The sequence below is a fragment of the Chiroxiphia lanceolata genome, chromosome 5, assembly GCF_009829145.1.
Source record: "Chiroxiphia lanceolata isolate bChiLan1 chromosome 5, bChiLan1.pri, whole genome shotgun sequence".
Classification (NCBI taxonomy): domain Eukaryota; kingdom Metazoa; phylum Chordata; class Aves; order Passeriformes; family Pipridae; genus Chiroxiphia; species Chiroxiphia lanceolata.
In genome coordinates, this window is record NC_045641.1 from 75283887 (window position 1) to 75300016 (window position 16130).

At 43.1% G+C, this 16130-nt stretch overlaps 1 long non-coding RNA gene across 1 annotated transcript in view; it reads left to right on the forward strand.

Moving 5' to 3' along the window:
* The first annotated feature begins 5614 nt into the window (after positions 1-5614).
* Positions 5615-16130, forward strand: part of LOC116786540 — a 155595-nt gene continuing 145079 nt past the window's right edge. Inside the window, exon 1 of the long non-coding RNA XR_004356987.1 lies at positions 5615-6105. This is a non-coding gene — a long non-coding RNA (uncharacterized LOC116786540). The remainder of the gene's footprint in view (positions 6106-16130) is intronic.

Below are 16130 nucleotides of genomic sequence, written 5' to 3' on the forward strand. Positions count from 1 at the left end.
AGCTCGTGGAGCAGTAGCAGCTCAGAGTGGAGTTCTGCTGATACCCTGGAGCCATGTGGATCCTGGTTCCATTAGCATTCTCATGCTTTATTCATGACACAGAGATGTCTTAGTTTGTTAAGGGGTATCAAATGGATATTAGAAGGGTTTCTCTGCCATTACAGAGTGATTTTGCTTGGCAGGTTAAACTGTAGTAGGGTCTTAATTTCTTTCATGTTGGCCTGCCTAGGAAATAACATTTATTTTCTTTAATTAACAAGAGGTGAAATGTAAGCTAGCACTTCCTAATTAACTGTGCTGGAGAATGACTGCAAGTGGCAAAATGAGAGATTCTTAGCAGGTTTTAGGAGGGTGAGAATGTATTCCACAACTCCTGTTCTGTATGGTATAGCATCCAAAAGGGAGAAATTAATCTGCTGCATGTCAGTGGTTTACACCAAAAAGAACTCATCCTGCAAATATTTCAGTAGTTTGTACAAAGTTAATACAGGGCATGTATTTTTTATGACTTGTAATAGTACAAATGTTTACCAAGGGTTTCATTCAGATGTAGTATCATCTTAGTATAAACTGTTAAGCTCTTCTTGTATAAGATCAATATTTAAAAATTGGATTTAGAGATTTAATTTTACAAGATACATAGCTCATATGTATATACAGCTTTATATACCAAATATAAAATTCTTTTGGTATATATTTTTCACCTCTAAGTTGGGTACAAGTTCACTGTCCCTTGGAAGAAAAAGTGACACCTTTATTTGGGCTCACAGTACTTTTCATAGGTTAGATCTAAGTGCTCATTGCCAACTCAGGTGTGTTCTCTGTAACCAGAATGTTTTGATTTAGAGCTTGAATTCAGTAAAATAACACAGGTTCGGACAAACGTAGAAATCCTAAGTATTGCCCCCCCAGAGTGAGTTTGAGCAGTCTGACCTGATTTGTAAGTGTTGGGGGTGCACAGAACAGCTTTGGATTTGAAGGTTTATCACCACAGGGAAATTCTGTGGCAATACATTTTGATCTCCTAGATCAGGATTAAATTATAATACATACCAGGCTGTTTCAAGTTCTGAATTGTCAGGTTTAGGGATGCTGTTCTTTTTAAATAACTACTTTAAACATATCTTTATTTTAAAATACCTTAAACCTTGTATCATTTGCTCTGATGTTCAGGTAGACTTAAGATATGATTTTGTGCAACAAATGCTCATTAAATATTTAGCCTTACTTGGTAATGCATAACAAGAAACTATGTTTAGGTTAGACATTCATGAAACTTCAAATGTTCATAGTCCCAGAACCCCAGATTTATGATAGCTTTGCAAGCATATTTTCCTTGTTTTATTTGTGTGGGATTATTTTCCTTCCTGTGGCAGATGGGTGCACTGGCTAGGAATTCTTTACCAAGTGGCAATGAAGTTTTATCTCTTTTTTTTTTTTCCTTTTCTTAATGCCTCATTTAACAGAGGCAATATTTCTCATGCAGTGTAATATAAATTTTAATGTAATATAAAAATTCTGTCTGTCTTGTGGTTCATTTGCCTTGTAAAGAAGACATAAAGCATCTTTCTGACAAACTACATTTTTCTCAGAACTTTTTTAGTTATGTTTTTTTCCTAGTTGATTTTTTTCCATGAGTATCCCTTTCTAAAATTGTTTCTGAACAACAAACCAAACAAACTTGATTATCATCCTAGAATATATGCAGAGGTTGTTTTTCAGACCCTCATATACTTTTTTTATTCTTCATTTTTAAAGTAAATGAAAAAGACAAAATATTTTTAATGTTAAACCAGAATAAAGGATACATAAATTGGTTAGACTTTACTCCCATTTTGTTACAAGAAGTGGTCAGTGTTTCATATTCCTAGAGCTCTGTAAAGAGCAATATTAGTAAAAATATCTTTTCCATAGTTTTTAATATACAATTTTTCAAGAAAGGGCGGGTCTGGTGTTCAGCAGGTCTGATTTTGGACTGTGGCCACCTCAGGTGTCTCAGAATGGCTGTAGGTTTTGCCGTGTCCTTGGGGAATTAGGGTGATGAGAACTGTCCCAGTAAGAGCAGCCCCCAGATTGCTGCAGTGAGGTTTGATGCTCTGCAGGCTGGGTGCCTCCCTGTGCAGCTGGGCATGGTGACTGTGCCATCCTAGAGCAGGTGCCCTCCACAGGCAGAAGGAGGCTGCCTCTGGAAGGGCTGGCTGCACAGAGGTGGAGTGACTCGCTAGGAATAGGTGCCTAACTATGAAGGAGAGTTTATATACCCAGCTTCTTGGCTCGTCCAAGTAATGAGGTGAATCCTACTTTGATAATTTTTAGGTTCTGGCTCTGGGTTATGCTTCCACTTGGACGCTTTAAGAGGATGTTAATCTCAGTGAAATTGCTTTTACTTACATTATATAATCCAAAACCAATGTTTTCTCTTTTCCTCTGTATTCTCCTGTTTTTCCTGGTTTATACTTAGGCATTTTCCCCAGCTGAAAGAATAACAGCAACGCAAAATGCAGGTTTTTCTCGTCCTTGAAATCTACATATGTGTGCTTATGAGATCAAGCGAAGGTTTGGCCATTCCACCATCAGGAGTGGTTTCCTGGGGAGGGAATTCTGGGTGCTTGGACAGCCAGCTCAGTGCTGTGCATTGAGCCTTGAAGTGCAGACATCCCGTTGTATTCCAAACTGTACTGCCAGCCATGGCTGAGTTGGGAGTCCCATCCCTCCTGGGCTGTGGATCTGTGCTGGCTGGGAGGGTTCCTGGCAGTGCTGAGGGGATCTTGCACTGACTCCATCAGCAGGGGGATGGTGGTGTTCTTATCCCGAGGGAACACCAGACACCGCTTCCAAAGACAGGGTGGGTTGGGTGCTGGCTTGCTGCATAAGGCATCCCATGGATAATGAAGTTGATAATATGTGGCTTTTTATCACTTGAGCTGAGTAAATCAGAGAGTGCCGTGCCCCCCTGAGCTCAGGGGGTTTGGACTATTTGGGATTCTAGCTCAGTAACCAGAGTATCGACAAAGGCTGAAAATACACCACACATCTGTTAGCAATTGCCTGATTTTGATGGTGTATTTCCTGAAGAGTTATGGTAATGGCAGGAATTGTGAGAAGGTTAAAAGATGGTTGAAATTTCCAGCTAGCCTTCTCCTACTATGTTTTCTTTTAGACTCATGCAATTGCTTGCATTAAGGTCAGCTGTTTTTAAGTAGCTACAGGAACAGAGTTTTGAGTTACAAGAGTCTTTTGTGATGCCTCTAAATGTCAATAACTCGCTTAGCATTAGATGATCAACATACATGAAGTTTCCCAGGCCTAGGTAACTAGCAGACAGAAATGGATTAGCTTTTGTGACTGCAGAACAAATAATGTAACACCTACACACAATTAATTGCACATTTCAGCACAATAAATTTGAAGGGATGTAGCTAATAGATTACAGGACTGGTCGTTGGCTTAATGAGCATGTCAGGAGTGTTGACACCTAGAGACCAGTGAACTGGTAAATTGAAGATGATCTGCTTTTTCTCAGTCTCTGATCATTTACTCAGCCACACGCACATTACTGGGCCGCTGCTGCTGTTTGTAGGTTCTGTCTTTCTAGGACAGGTGCTGGTTTTCATTTGTTTGCCCTTTAACAAGTCTGAAGAAAGGCCTGGTAAATGCATCTGGTGGAGTTCTTCAGGCAGTTGATGAGATCTGGTTATAAGTTACTACGACAGTAGCTGTGATGTCAATCCTGTCGCTTGTTGAGGGATTCTCCCCTGTCTACTCTGTCATACTGGCAGGCTAAAAGAACTTGAAGATTCATTTTCTTGCAGCCAGTGAGAAGAGGTAAAAAAATTAATAATAGAGGGAATAGAATGTTCATCTAAGTAGGAAAGCTGTAAACTTACCCTATTTTTCCTTTGCTGTGCTGCTTCAGAAGTCTTTGCTGGTGGTTTTTTGCCAGTGTGTTCCCTTCCTTCCTCCCCCTCCCCTTTCACTCTTGTATAACCTTCCCCTTCCTGAGGAACTTTATATTTTCTTTTTCAGCACATTCATAATCGTTTCCTTGTCTCATTCCTGTCTCTTTGCTTACATTCTTTCCCTGCTCCTGAAACCCTTAAACTCATTCTCTTATCAAAATGAGCTCCCTATTTTTTTCCATCTCAAATGAACTCCAAACCTTTTGTTCTGTCTGTCAGCTGAAACCCAGAGTCATGTGCTCACCCATGGCCAGTGGTGGTGAGTCTTGGGCTAGTTGAGGGAGTTAGGAAAGGCAAAAGCTGCAGCTTCATTGTTGGAGGAGAAGGAATGTGAGAGAGGCCTCCTTGATGTTCTTTGTTCAATCTGGTGCTGTGGACTTCATATTTTGACATCTTTGTCTCACCTGTGGGAAAGTTACCATGAGCTGTATCTTGGCAGGCCAGGGAACCACATAGAAAAGAATTCAGCAGTTACCAAAACCACTGTATCCTGATAGAGACCTAAGTGAATAGAATAAAAAGATTGTCCTAGATAAATGATACGGATCTGTGACTGCTCTCTCAGAATATGTATTGTATAAACTCCTGTGATACTTAATCAGTAAAAAATGGCAACATCTGTGATAACATCTTCCCGACTGTGGTGCTGCAAAGGATACTAGACTAACTCCTGGAAAAGCAGGAACTGATTTTAAAATAAAGATCAAAGGAACTGTGTTGTGTAACGGCAGAAGATCTATTGAAATCTGCTGTAGCATAAATTCATAGGTTTTAATGTGAATGAAACTGTAGACTCAGATTGAAGTCATGAAGTAGGATGCATATTCTAGTCACAAAAACTGTGCCTGCCTTAAAATAATAGATGTCAAAACCAAAGGTTGTGTTCGTGATTACAGCAAGTGCATTACCTGCTTTGCCTTGTAGTTGTTAAAACTTCCTAAAGGGCCTTCCTCAACACAAGCACAAAGGAGATAGCTGACCTCTGTTGGGAAAGAGCACTAAGAAACACCAGCATCTGCTCCTTTACCCTTCAGTACAGTCTTTTGGATTACCAGAATTTTTAACCAAGAATTCTTATTTATGGGTGACTTCTTGTGTGCTGTTTTGAAAGCATTGTCCCTGGTGGTTAGGAAGTTCCAGCTAGTTACATTTTTTCCACTCATACTTGGCTGTAACCTTTGATAAAGCTCTGTGTGTGATGACCACCAAATATGATGCACCTTCCTCACAATGATTCCCATTACTGCGAAGGTAAGGTCTTGCAGTAGCCCATTAACAATGGTTTATGTCCATTTTTGCCTGCTTTTTAACATATTTCTGCACTGATTGACTTCCATTAGCATCTCTCAGAGTTTGGTTAAAGGTCTTTGTTCAACGTGTTAAGTTCGATATATGTTGTATTGTGGCCTTGTGTATGTGAGAGGCCGGCAGAGGGTTGGTGGACAGGAACAGATTTACAGGAGCTCAGGCAGGGCTGATTGCTGTTGGAAGGGCATAGCACCCGTGTGGCAGCACCTCGGTGCTGCTCCTCTTGTCGCTCTGTCAGGTTCACAGGCTGCTTTCTGACGCTTTTCAAGGGTAACGCAGGAACCTCTGGAGGCATTACGGCCCTTCCAGCCCCTGCAGCGCCTCAGTCCCTCTGGACACCTCCGCCATCTTCCCCTCAGGGGCCAGGCGCCGTCATCCCCTCAGGGGCCGGGCGCCATCTTCCCTGAGGGCGCATCGAGGAGAACTCAACAGCCCGAGCTGTGCGGTACATCTTCCTGCACCTTCCTTCTAAAATGTGCTCACGGGCAAGGCAGGGCAGCTTGCAAACTGCATCCCAGATTCAGTATTATTTGGAGACGACACAAAACCGTGAGTTTTTTTCCGTACAGAACCACAGAACTGCAGGGGACTCCTGGTGTCTGTGGTCGTTCATTCACCTGCCCAAGACTCTGGATGAAGGCACTGCCTTGGCCCCAGTTCAGGTGGCTGCACACAAAAACTTAATAATGAAAAAGCAAATACAGGAGGAAATTCTTCAAATCCAAAAGTCCCCATCCCTTCCTCTGCACTCTGGAGGCTGTAGCAGAAGTGTTTCACTGGAGAGTTGTTAAAGGAGCTGGGCACTGACGGCCTGCACACTGTTCTCCCACTTCAGAGGGTATGTTCAGGCTGCTTTCTGGAGATTCTGGGGGAGGGAAAAGTGCTGCATGACAGACAGATATGGCCTTTTCAGTACTAGGGGAGATAAGGGGAGTCAGAAAAATCATTTAACATCAAACTCTGCCGTTACTGTGTCTGCTGCACAGTTTGTGATGTAAATCATGAAGCAGAAAGAAAAAATCTGACAGCTCTAGAGGAGATTGCATGGACTTAATCTGGCCTGTGCTTCATTTTTTAGAGGTGATTCTCTGCCACATTCTGGTTGCTCCTGTGAAAGACAATTTTTAATTTTTTTGGCTGTGTCAGCACTGTCAGTTCACAAACTTAATCTAGCAGTAAATCAAGATGCTCTGTATTTGAGTGTTCTGCTGTCTCAGAGCCAGGAGGACTTCTCTCTGTATGTCACTTCACTTATCCTGCAGAGAACATCCCTGCTATTATGGGAGTGACTCCAGTCAAAAGGAGTAGCACTGTCTTTGTGCAGACTGGCTTTGATCAGGACTGTGGCCTGTTCAGAAAACAGAGGTTAGAGCCAACTCAGCTGAGCTCTGTGATTTGCAGGTGATGGGAGAAGGGTCATGCCAAGCAGTGACTAGCGCAGCTGGATTTTGTGTCTGCTAGGAACAAAATGTGGTCAGCTAAATGCATGGGCAAGTGACCAGAGCACATGGAGCCGGTTGTTTGTCATTGTGAGCTCAGGTGCAGGTGGTGTGCAGGAGATCTGTGTCTCATGGCAGTGCTGGATGCAGCCAGCAGGGCTGAGGCCGGAGGTCATGGTAGTTGTTTCCCCAGGAAAAAGGAGAGTGTGTGTCTGTGTGCACAGGTGCCCATGAGCCAGAGTGCACGTGTTTGAAAAGCTAAACATCCATAAGGCTTAAAAGGTGCAGAAAGAAAAAAATAAGTCTCAGTATCTCTCACTGAGCCTGTGTTTGCTTATCCAAAGGTGCACAATAAATAAAACAGGGATCAGAGTTTGAAGCCCGGAGACCTGTGCTGTGAGCTTGTCCTGCAGAAGGCAGGAGGGGACAGCTCTGTGAGCCCGTGGCACCGAGAGAGCTGCACACTGAGGCCAGTTCACTTCCTGCCACGGCAGCTGGGAGAGCAGAGTTAGAGCTGGTACCTCTGCCACAGAACAGGCACAGCTGGCATTTAGTCCCAGTGATTCTACCTTGGATACACTGGACAACGAAATTCTATAGAAGATGTGAAGAAAACTTAGGTGGGAAACACTTGCCATCCACTTTTTATTTTGGAAGTGACATACATATGTGTCTGATACAACTTGTGAATGTGCATGGCCCTGTAAAAATAGAAAAATAAATGTTGACTTTCTAGTATTCCATATTGATTTGGGAAGTTTGAAACGTTAATGTTTCTAAGTTGATTTAAGTTGAGAATTCCTGGCCATGTTGACAACCTCTCCATGCAGTAGTGGTGCTGGGAGCTGTTTTGCAAATGTTTCTAACCCATTTAATGCTAAACAGCACCCAGTTTGTTAACAGAGAATTTTGTAGCTGTATAAATATACTTTGTTGTGTGCAACCTGATGCAGTTAATAAAATATTTTTAACTCTAGATAAAGACACAATATACAAAGATTGAATAACAAATGTTAAAGCTGAGAATGATATAAATGTATATCTTTGCTTATCCTAGGCTGGAGCATTCTGAACTAGAAGTTCAGAATGAAAGGAGAAACTATAATGTTACAGAAGTAGAATGTGGTTAATAGATCTAAGGCCAGGCAACTAAACTAACTAAATTAGGGTATTTAATATCCTGTCTTGGCATAATTCCAGTCGTGTTATGTATTTTGGTGCAAATCGTTCATATGTGTTCGCTCTAAGCCTATTCCCTGCTGGTTTGGAGTACTGTCCTTCTCCTCTCATTGAACTGAGGTTCCATGTGAGCACACAAAGCTCAGAAGGACAGCTGTGATGATATTGCTGTGATTTCATTGACAGCACAGCTATCAAACACTGCTGCCCAAGGCTGGAATTTGCAACTAAATCTGCTAATTAGGTGAAGAGCTAAAATAGCAGTAGGTGCCTGTCTGCATCCTTAGGCACCTAAGTACCTTCCCAGCACAGCCCCATAGCCACTCTTTTTTTTGTAGAACAGCAGTAATAATCATTCCTCACTTTGCAGTTATCCTGGGAACACTGAGGTGTCTCAATTGCACCATAAAAGGGGCAGCAAATGAGAGGATCCTTCCTGTCCCTTTTACTCCTCATTAAGACAGCCTGTTGTGCTGACTTCCTGGTGTCTGTCAGGGGCAAAGCACCACTTGGGCTTGTTCAGAGCATAATCCATGGGGCAAGCCGTGGTGCCAGGATCCAGGGAAGGCTGTGGAAGGAGCACGCTGTATTTGGCACTGCATGTTTTAAATGGTCACTCTGTCTTACTGTCTTACAAGCCCCCATTTCTACCTGAGCTGGGATGGAAAACTTGCAAATGCAAAGACTGCCCTCAAAGCAGCTGTGGATAGGAGTGGGTTTGTCTCGTGGGGATGGTCAGTGGGGGTTCCTGGTGCTCTGGCTGATTCCATGGCCCTGACCTGGGCCAGCACTCTGGTTCCCCTTCTGTCCCATCCCTGCTCCCCTGTGCAGAGGTGCAGGGTCTGTGTGTTTAGAACTGCTTGCAGCAGGGAGCTGGGAGGAATAGCTGCTTTTCACTTGACTCTGCTTCTGGCATGGATCTTTTCCCCACAGCTCCTGAGCCTCTGTGAAAGAAATATGGCTTAAAGCAAAACTAAATGCACAACCTAAGTGTAGTAACGAACAAAAAGTGAGGGTATTATAAAAAGATGTCCTGAAGGATTTATAAATGTTTCCTGTCTGCGGCTCGTATGGGAACATTGACTACATAAAGCAAAGTCACTTAGACTGTAGATTTTTATACTGACTGTATGAAATTAATGGTTTTAAGGAGAAATTAAACCAAATTCTCCTCGTTACTGTTATAGCCCTACAAGTACTATTTTGAAGAGAGCATTTGCCTCAGATTAATTCTGACATAATTAATCTGTGTCTGGAAACAGAACATTTTTAACAGACAGCAGAACTGAAAAACAGTTGTTTTAACTATAGGAAACTTTTTTTCCTCCCTGGTCACAGGGTCTTTTCTCAAAGAAGTTATTGTGGTGATGCTACCTTGAGTTTTCTCTATTTCATCAAACTGTTTGAAGGTGGTCATTAAGTCACTGGCTATTTTTTATATACAGAAGGAACCAGTACAGATTCAGATAATTTTATGGAAGAACTAGTAATTATTTCAATTACAGCAGCTATGTTGTAAGTTGCAATAAAGTAGTGCACATTCCCTTGCAGATTTACATGCCCACATCTGCATTGTAGGACATACTTTTTCTGCACATGAGTAGTTTGCTTATTACCATTAATAAAAAAAAAAATCATGATTTTTGAAAGCTGATTTTAAACTTCAAAGTAGGAATTAATTTTTTTCAAAACTTAGCCAGCAGCAGCTCCATAGTTGACAGAAATAAAAGACTTTTAGTTGGCAAAGTCCAGATGAAACTCTTAATGGAAAAAGGATACTATGTGAAAAAGTCCCTAAGATGCCTGTTGTCTCTTAATATTCCCAGGCAGAAAACTATTTCCCAAAGGTTTGCAGGTTTGAAAGCTATTTGTGTTTGGCATCTTTGGTGTCGATGATGAACATGGAAAGTGGGAGGGGTTCCTGCACGACGGGCTCTACCTTTGAAATATGAGATTGCAAATCATTTCTTTAAACTCACTGGTTGGCAAAGCCTGGGAAATAAATGTAACAGGGCATGGAAAAAATGCAATCTAGAAGGTCTCCAAGTAGGCTCCTCAGTGGAGGGCTGTGATAGAGGGGAAGGGAGGTGCAATGATAATAAGTACAGAAATGAATCAGTGGTGTACAGAAGGAGAACTGGGAGGGTTTTCCCCCTGTCTTCAGAATAAGAATTTGCCAACATTCACAGTGCAATAAAAGGTTACAAACAAAACATAATTTTCTTCCTTTAAAACATATTCTGCAGTTAAACCAAAGATGTTTTTGAATTCAGGTGCACAGAGAACTGTTGAAACACAGGATGAAGTTCTGAAAATGCTGGTGGTTCACTGGTCTGCAATGGCATCCCTCAGTTTTCTGCAGCTCAGGATGTGTCTGGCACTGCTTTAACTATGTAGTCTGCTACGAAGTTGTTAAGGAGTTACTTAACAAAACAAACTATATGGGATGCAGCTCCGTGCATTCCAGTGAGGAAGTGCCTCTCCTGGGTGCATCTCCTCACTTGCTACATTGGGCACAGTTGTTATAATCCCTCTTTCTCCCCAGAGAGGATTTTCCCTTACATATACACGTGTGTGTGTACATAAATAAAATTAGGATTGATATCTTAAATGTCAAGTGACAGTGTAGATCCACTCAGTTCAAGCTGTAACTACTTACAGCAGTCATTAAAAATCAGTGTTTATAAAGAGCACTACCTGCCTGTAACAAAATTGCTTGGGGAGATTTACAGGGTGATGTCTGGTGGGTGACAGATCAGGGCAGCGCTGAGACGTGATTTTGAAATATGTGCTTGTCTCTCTGGGTATCCTTAAAGAGAATAAAGGAATTTCCTTTGTAAGGAAAAAGGAAAAAGAAAAGAAAATTGTAGCTTCCAGGGAATTCAGAGTAGGAAAACTTTAAATCTGTCAGCAGTGGTGGTGTTTGGAGGTTTCACGAGCAATGCATGAAATAATGTTCACTGAGCTGGAGAACAGCAGTATCTGGTAAAGAACCTTTCGAGGTTTCAGTGCCCAGCATTCCTTTTCCAAGCACAGTTCTTAACACTGTGTCAGGGCTCGAGGGTTGTTGGCAAAGTGTTTTTCCATCCTCCACTTGCAGAGTGCAGCATCACAGAAAGCAGGATTCAAAGAGCCCCCCAGATGTTCTGTTGGCCCCTCCTTTGCCTGGAGAAAGGATAAACTGTACTTACTTCATTCCCAACAGATGCCTGTCGAACCTGTTCATAAAACTCTAATGAGCGAGATCCCACAGTCTCCCTGGAAAATCCATGGCAGCGCTTCATGCTATTAATCCTTCCTTTTCTCTTCCCCCTGCCCAAGTAGCCTAAATCTCCCCACATTGTTCATGTTATGTGATGATCTGGAATGCAATTCTGTTTGCTTTTAGAAAGCTGCATGAGCAACTTGGCTGTAGATGACGTTCAGTTCCCTTGGCAGTCTCACACTCGAATCCTGCACTAGGAAATTCTTGCCAGTTCTTTGTGATTTTCGTGTCTGTCTCATGATACTCAGTGTTTTTCCTGAAGCTGCAGTTACTGAGCCACGGATCTTCGCTTTTATTACAGAAGGAAAAAAAGAATCAAATGTCCCTGCTCAGGAAAATGCTTGCAAAGACTTATTAAAAAAAAGGCAAACAAAGGAATTGTCAACCAGTGTTTTCAAGTTTGCTTTGTAAAATTTTAGGCTTTTTAAGTATTTGGGCTGCAAAGTATTAGAGATTTTGATCCCAAAAGTGCATGAAGGTCAGGTAACTTGTCTGGGTCTGAGCAAGCACAGCACAATCAACCCAGAGAAGTGAGTTCTAAACCTTGGTAGTCTAAAAATGCAAAAATATTTTTCTGTTGCTTTCAGAATCGGCATAGAATTGAATAGTGCACTGCCCTGTAGAGCCCAAGATGAACTGTACTTTATGAAACCATGGCATTTGCAATCACAGCATCATACTAATACCAAACCATGCTAAGGAGGTGTAGTGTTTGCCTTGAAGGAATTGAAGGTTGAAGTGGTTCAGAAAGTTTGGTAAACAGGGAACTGCATTCCTATAAAAAGGAGAATACTGAGAAAAAGTGTTCAGATGGGGCAGCTCATTTTCAGGAGGAATGTGGGAGGGATATTCATTCCTGCTTTGTCACATTTACATATTTATTTTTCAAAATGAGTGTTACTTCATTTTCATATTACTTTTTTTCACATAGATGTTACTTTTTATGACAAATAAAGTAACCTCATACATGTAACCAATACTAGGTTATAAGGGTCTGTGTCTTAAAAAAATATTTAGGATTTTATAGATCTGCAGTCAAGTGGAGTTACTTGTTTCAGAACAGTTTTGCAAAGTTCTTCAGAAAATAGCATTAAAGAAGGGATTGAGGGGGAGAGAAATGCCAACTGTCCCTCAGTTTCTATGTTATTAACACATACCAGATGTCTCTCTTACAGGATAGATTACGAGTTGTGACTGAATGAATTTTACTTAAAAACCTGTAACTTTTCAAGTCAGTCAAATATTAAATGCTCTGAGTATTTTTTTCTCTGTATCACTTGTAAGTTTGCTACGATGTTCAAAATGGGTTTGGGTTTTTTCTCCTCCTCTTGCCCCAAACCAAAATCCATCTGGTGTTTGTTGGCTTTCTGCAGATGATGGCTGGACTTAGTGGCTTTGACCCTGGTTCATTTTGATTAAGCTTGTTAGTATTTTATGGTTTTAGTATCTGTTTTACAACATTTTCATTACTGTGTATTTTATTAAGGTTCAAGTGGTTTGTATTTTTATGGTTGCATCTGGTCTGCATAAACTCTGCTCCAGTTTAAAAAGCTGCTTGTCTCCATCCTGAGCATGGGGAATTTTGAGGAGTAGTAGGATGTGTGTGTGTCAGTCACAGGTTGGCACCTGAAAACTCTTGCTTCTGGACTAGCTAATTTGCCTTTGGGCAGCAGTAATCTCACTGCCCAAAGTATGGAAAAGGCTGTCTGTCTGTCTTCATGCCTTTGTGTTTGGGTACTCTTACACGTGGATGTTTCATATTTCCACGCTTCAGTATTTTGCAGTGTTTGCCTTGAAAACGAGAGGAGTTATTCTTGAGAGGTGGTTCAGGATGCCATTGGGGCAAGCTACAGGATCCAAACACACTGCTGGATCCTTACATTTTTTAGTCAGTGTTTAAGAAGAAATCCTGCCTATATCAGAGTCAAGGAATCTTGAGTTTAATTACCCCTTAAGTTGATAAGTTGTTTTTCTCTTGATAATCATACAAGTTGCTGATTTGCTTTGGTGTTCAACTGGCTGCATGTTGTATAAGCTTCTCCTGCCTATACTGCTTGATTAATAAAGTTTAAACAGGAAAAAAAGGATGCCTTCTTATTTTAGTCCCATAGATTATTGTATTTCTGAAAGGCAAAATAGGAGGACTTCAAATGTAAATTTAAATAATACTGTATTGAATAACTAGTCTCTGAGACTGTAAATGCACTGACAGTGTATCCCAAGTCTTTCTTGGTTTTATCGTATCCTTTTTCAAGTGTTTGTTCTAGAGCCCTGAAAATTTGAGGGAGTCCTTACCTGACTTTCTTTAGAGGCATCTGTTTGTAAACCATTTGCTGCAGGACTGAAATACTTCTGGTCCTTCCCAATTTCTCCTACCAGATGAATTCTGTTAATGACTTGAGTGTCCCAGTATGCCCTAGGTATATAAACACACACATGAACACAAATATTTTTGTGCACACAGATGAGCACACAAAGTTTTGCGAACAGTAAGATGGGAGTAAAACGTATTTGTTGGTGCTGATAAAGAAATTGGACTAATAGGGCTCTGGTGGGTTTTAATTTCCACTTTTAGTTCTTCAGGTCAGTCAGTGATTTGAAGGTGGTATCAGCCTCACAACTGAAGAAAGGACAAAATGCCTGGTTAATTCCCTGGTGTGTCTGCTCTGTGCAGTGTTAGGGACCTCAGCTTTGCTGTGCTTAGCCAGAGCAGTGACACCGAGTGGGACTGCAGTACTGTCACAGCACAAAGCACAGCAGTTGGCTTATGTGCACCTGTGCTCTGAAAAGAGTAAGTTTATGTCTGCAAGGTTTTGGTCCTGCAGGACAGCCCTGCCAATGAAAAAGCAAAATGAAGCAGAATCAACACCTGCTCCTTGCAGAGTCCTGTCAGTGCCATCCAGCTGGGGCTGGATGGAGTTCCATTCCCCACCACTCTCGAGTGTTTTCCACACAGTGGACAGCCCCTGTCCAAGCCATGGACTGCCAGGTTCTCCACGAGAATGTTGTGGAAAATGCTGTCAGAGGCTTTATTAAAGTCCAGGTAGACACAGTCCTTCGCTCATCCATAAGGGTGGCAGCCTGCTTTAGGATTTCCTTCATGGGAAGTGCCCAGCCTGCCTGGACTCCTCTGCCCTTCAGGAATGCCTTCCCAGGGAGTCTGCCAGCCTGTCTCCTAACTGTTATGCTGTGCGCTCAGGTGCCACGAGAGACAGCCTGTGCTGCCCCCGGGAATGTTCCCAGGGAAGGCGGGACGTGTCCCTGCGGAGCGGCGGCGGGGAACCCGCGCGGGCAGCGCGGCCAGCAGGGGGCGCCAGAGCGCAGCGGCGGGCGGGGGACACGGGGGAGATGGAGGGAGATGGAGGGGGAGATGGAGGGGGAGACGGGGGAGATGGAGGGAGATGGGGGGGATGGAGGGAGATGGAGGGAGATGGAGGGAGATGGAGGGAGATGGAGGGAGATGGAGGGAGATGGGGGGGATGGAGGGGGAGATGGAGGGGGAGATGGAGGGGGAGATGGAGGGGGAGATGGAGGGAGATGGAGGGGGAGACGGGGGAGATGGAGGGAGATGGAGGGAGATGGAGGGAGATGGAGGGAGATGGAGGGAGATGGAGGGAGATGGAGGGTGAGACGGGGGGATGGAGGGAGATGGGGGGGATGGAGGGAGATGGAGGGAGAGACGGGGGAGATGGAGGGAGATGGAGGGGGAGATGGAGGGAGAGACGGGGGAGATGGAGGGAGAGACGGGGGAGATGGAGGGAGATGGAGGGGGAGATGATGGAGGGAGATGGAGGGAGATGGAGGGAGATGGAGGGAGATGGAGGGAGATGGAGGGAGATGGAGGGAGATGGAGGGAGATGGAGGGAGATGGAGGGAGATGGAGGGAGATGGAGGGAGATGGAGGGAGATGGAGGGAGATGGAGGGAGATGGAGGGTACAGATGTGAGGCTGGTGTGAGACAGGTGACTGATATGTGACCCAGGGGTGATCCGTGCGTGAGCCGCGGGGAGGGATGGCCCGGAGCCCGCCTATCCCGCCTTCCAGACACAGCCTGGGGCTGCAAAAGGCTGTACTGCACGACTGCAAGCACCAGGCTCTGCGGGAGCTTTAGGGAAAGGTTATGTCCGAGTATATTTAGTGTTTGTCTGCAAAACTTCCAACATTTCAGTAGCTGCATAGTATGAAGAATTATGAATTCTGATGTCCTGCTGAAAAAATTCACTATAGCAAAGCGGAGAAGTATTAATTTTAATCGTGGTTTGTCCAGTAAATAAACCCTTTAAGCTGGTTCTCTCTGCAGAGATCTTAGTTAACATCTGGTCACTCAGTATGAGAAATTGCAAATAACTCACATGCTGTGAATGTATTTGGTATTGCCTTTTCTTTGGTGATGTGTGTGTTGGGGGGGTGGGTGTTCCCAGCAGAGGAACAAGGAGGAGTGAGTTTAGGAGGTTCAATTTTCATCTTTATCTTAACATCTGCTTTAGTATCATCTGCACTTTAGGGAGCATATGCAGCACTGTCCTTGCTCCATGTGCCTTGTGGTGGTGTTCTGTGGACTTGAGGGGATTCTGTTATTATTAATGATTGGAAGCATGAGTATGTGCCTTTTCATGGGGGGGGTGGTATTATTTATACGGTGATTTACGATGTTGCCAGACATCCATTCTGAAGTTTCATTCAAAAATTTGTTTGTGGGCAGAATTTGGGTCATAGACAAAACCTTAGCAGTGACCCATCAAAGATGGAGGTGAGGGGGAATGTTATTACTTCTGTGACTGTGTTTTCTCTTTGAATTTCCTTTTTTTTAATTTGACATGGGTATTTTAGAAACAAGCTGAATGCATGTTAATGAAAAGAACTCTTGCAGAGGTGAACTGAAGACTTGGGGCTTGGTTTAAACCTCAGTCTGCACTGTCCAGCCTTCTCCTATGGGCTGGTGGGTTTTTGTATTGCTCTCTGCAAAGGAAACAGAGGAGG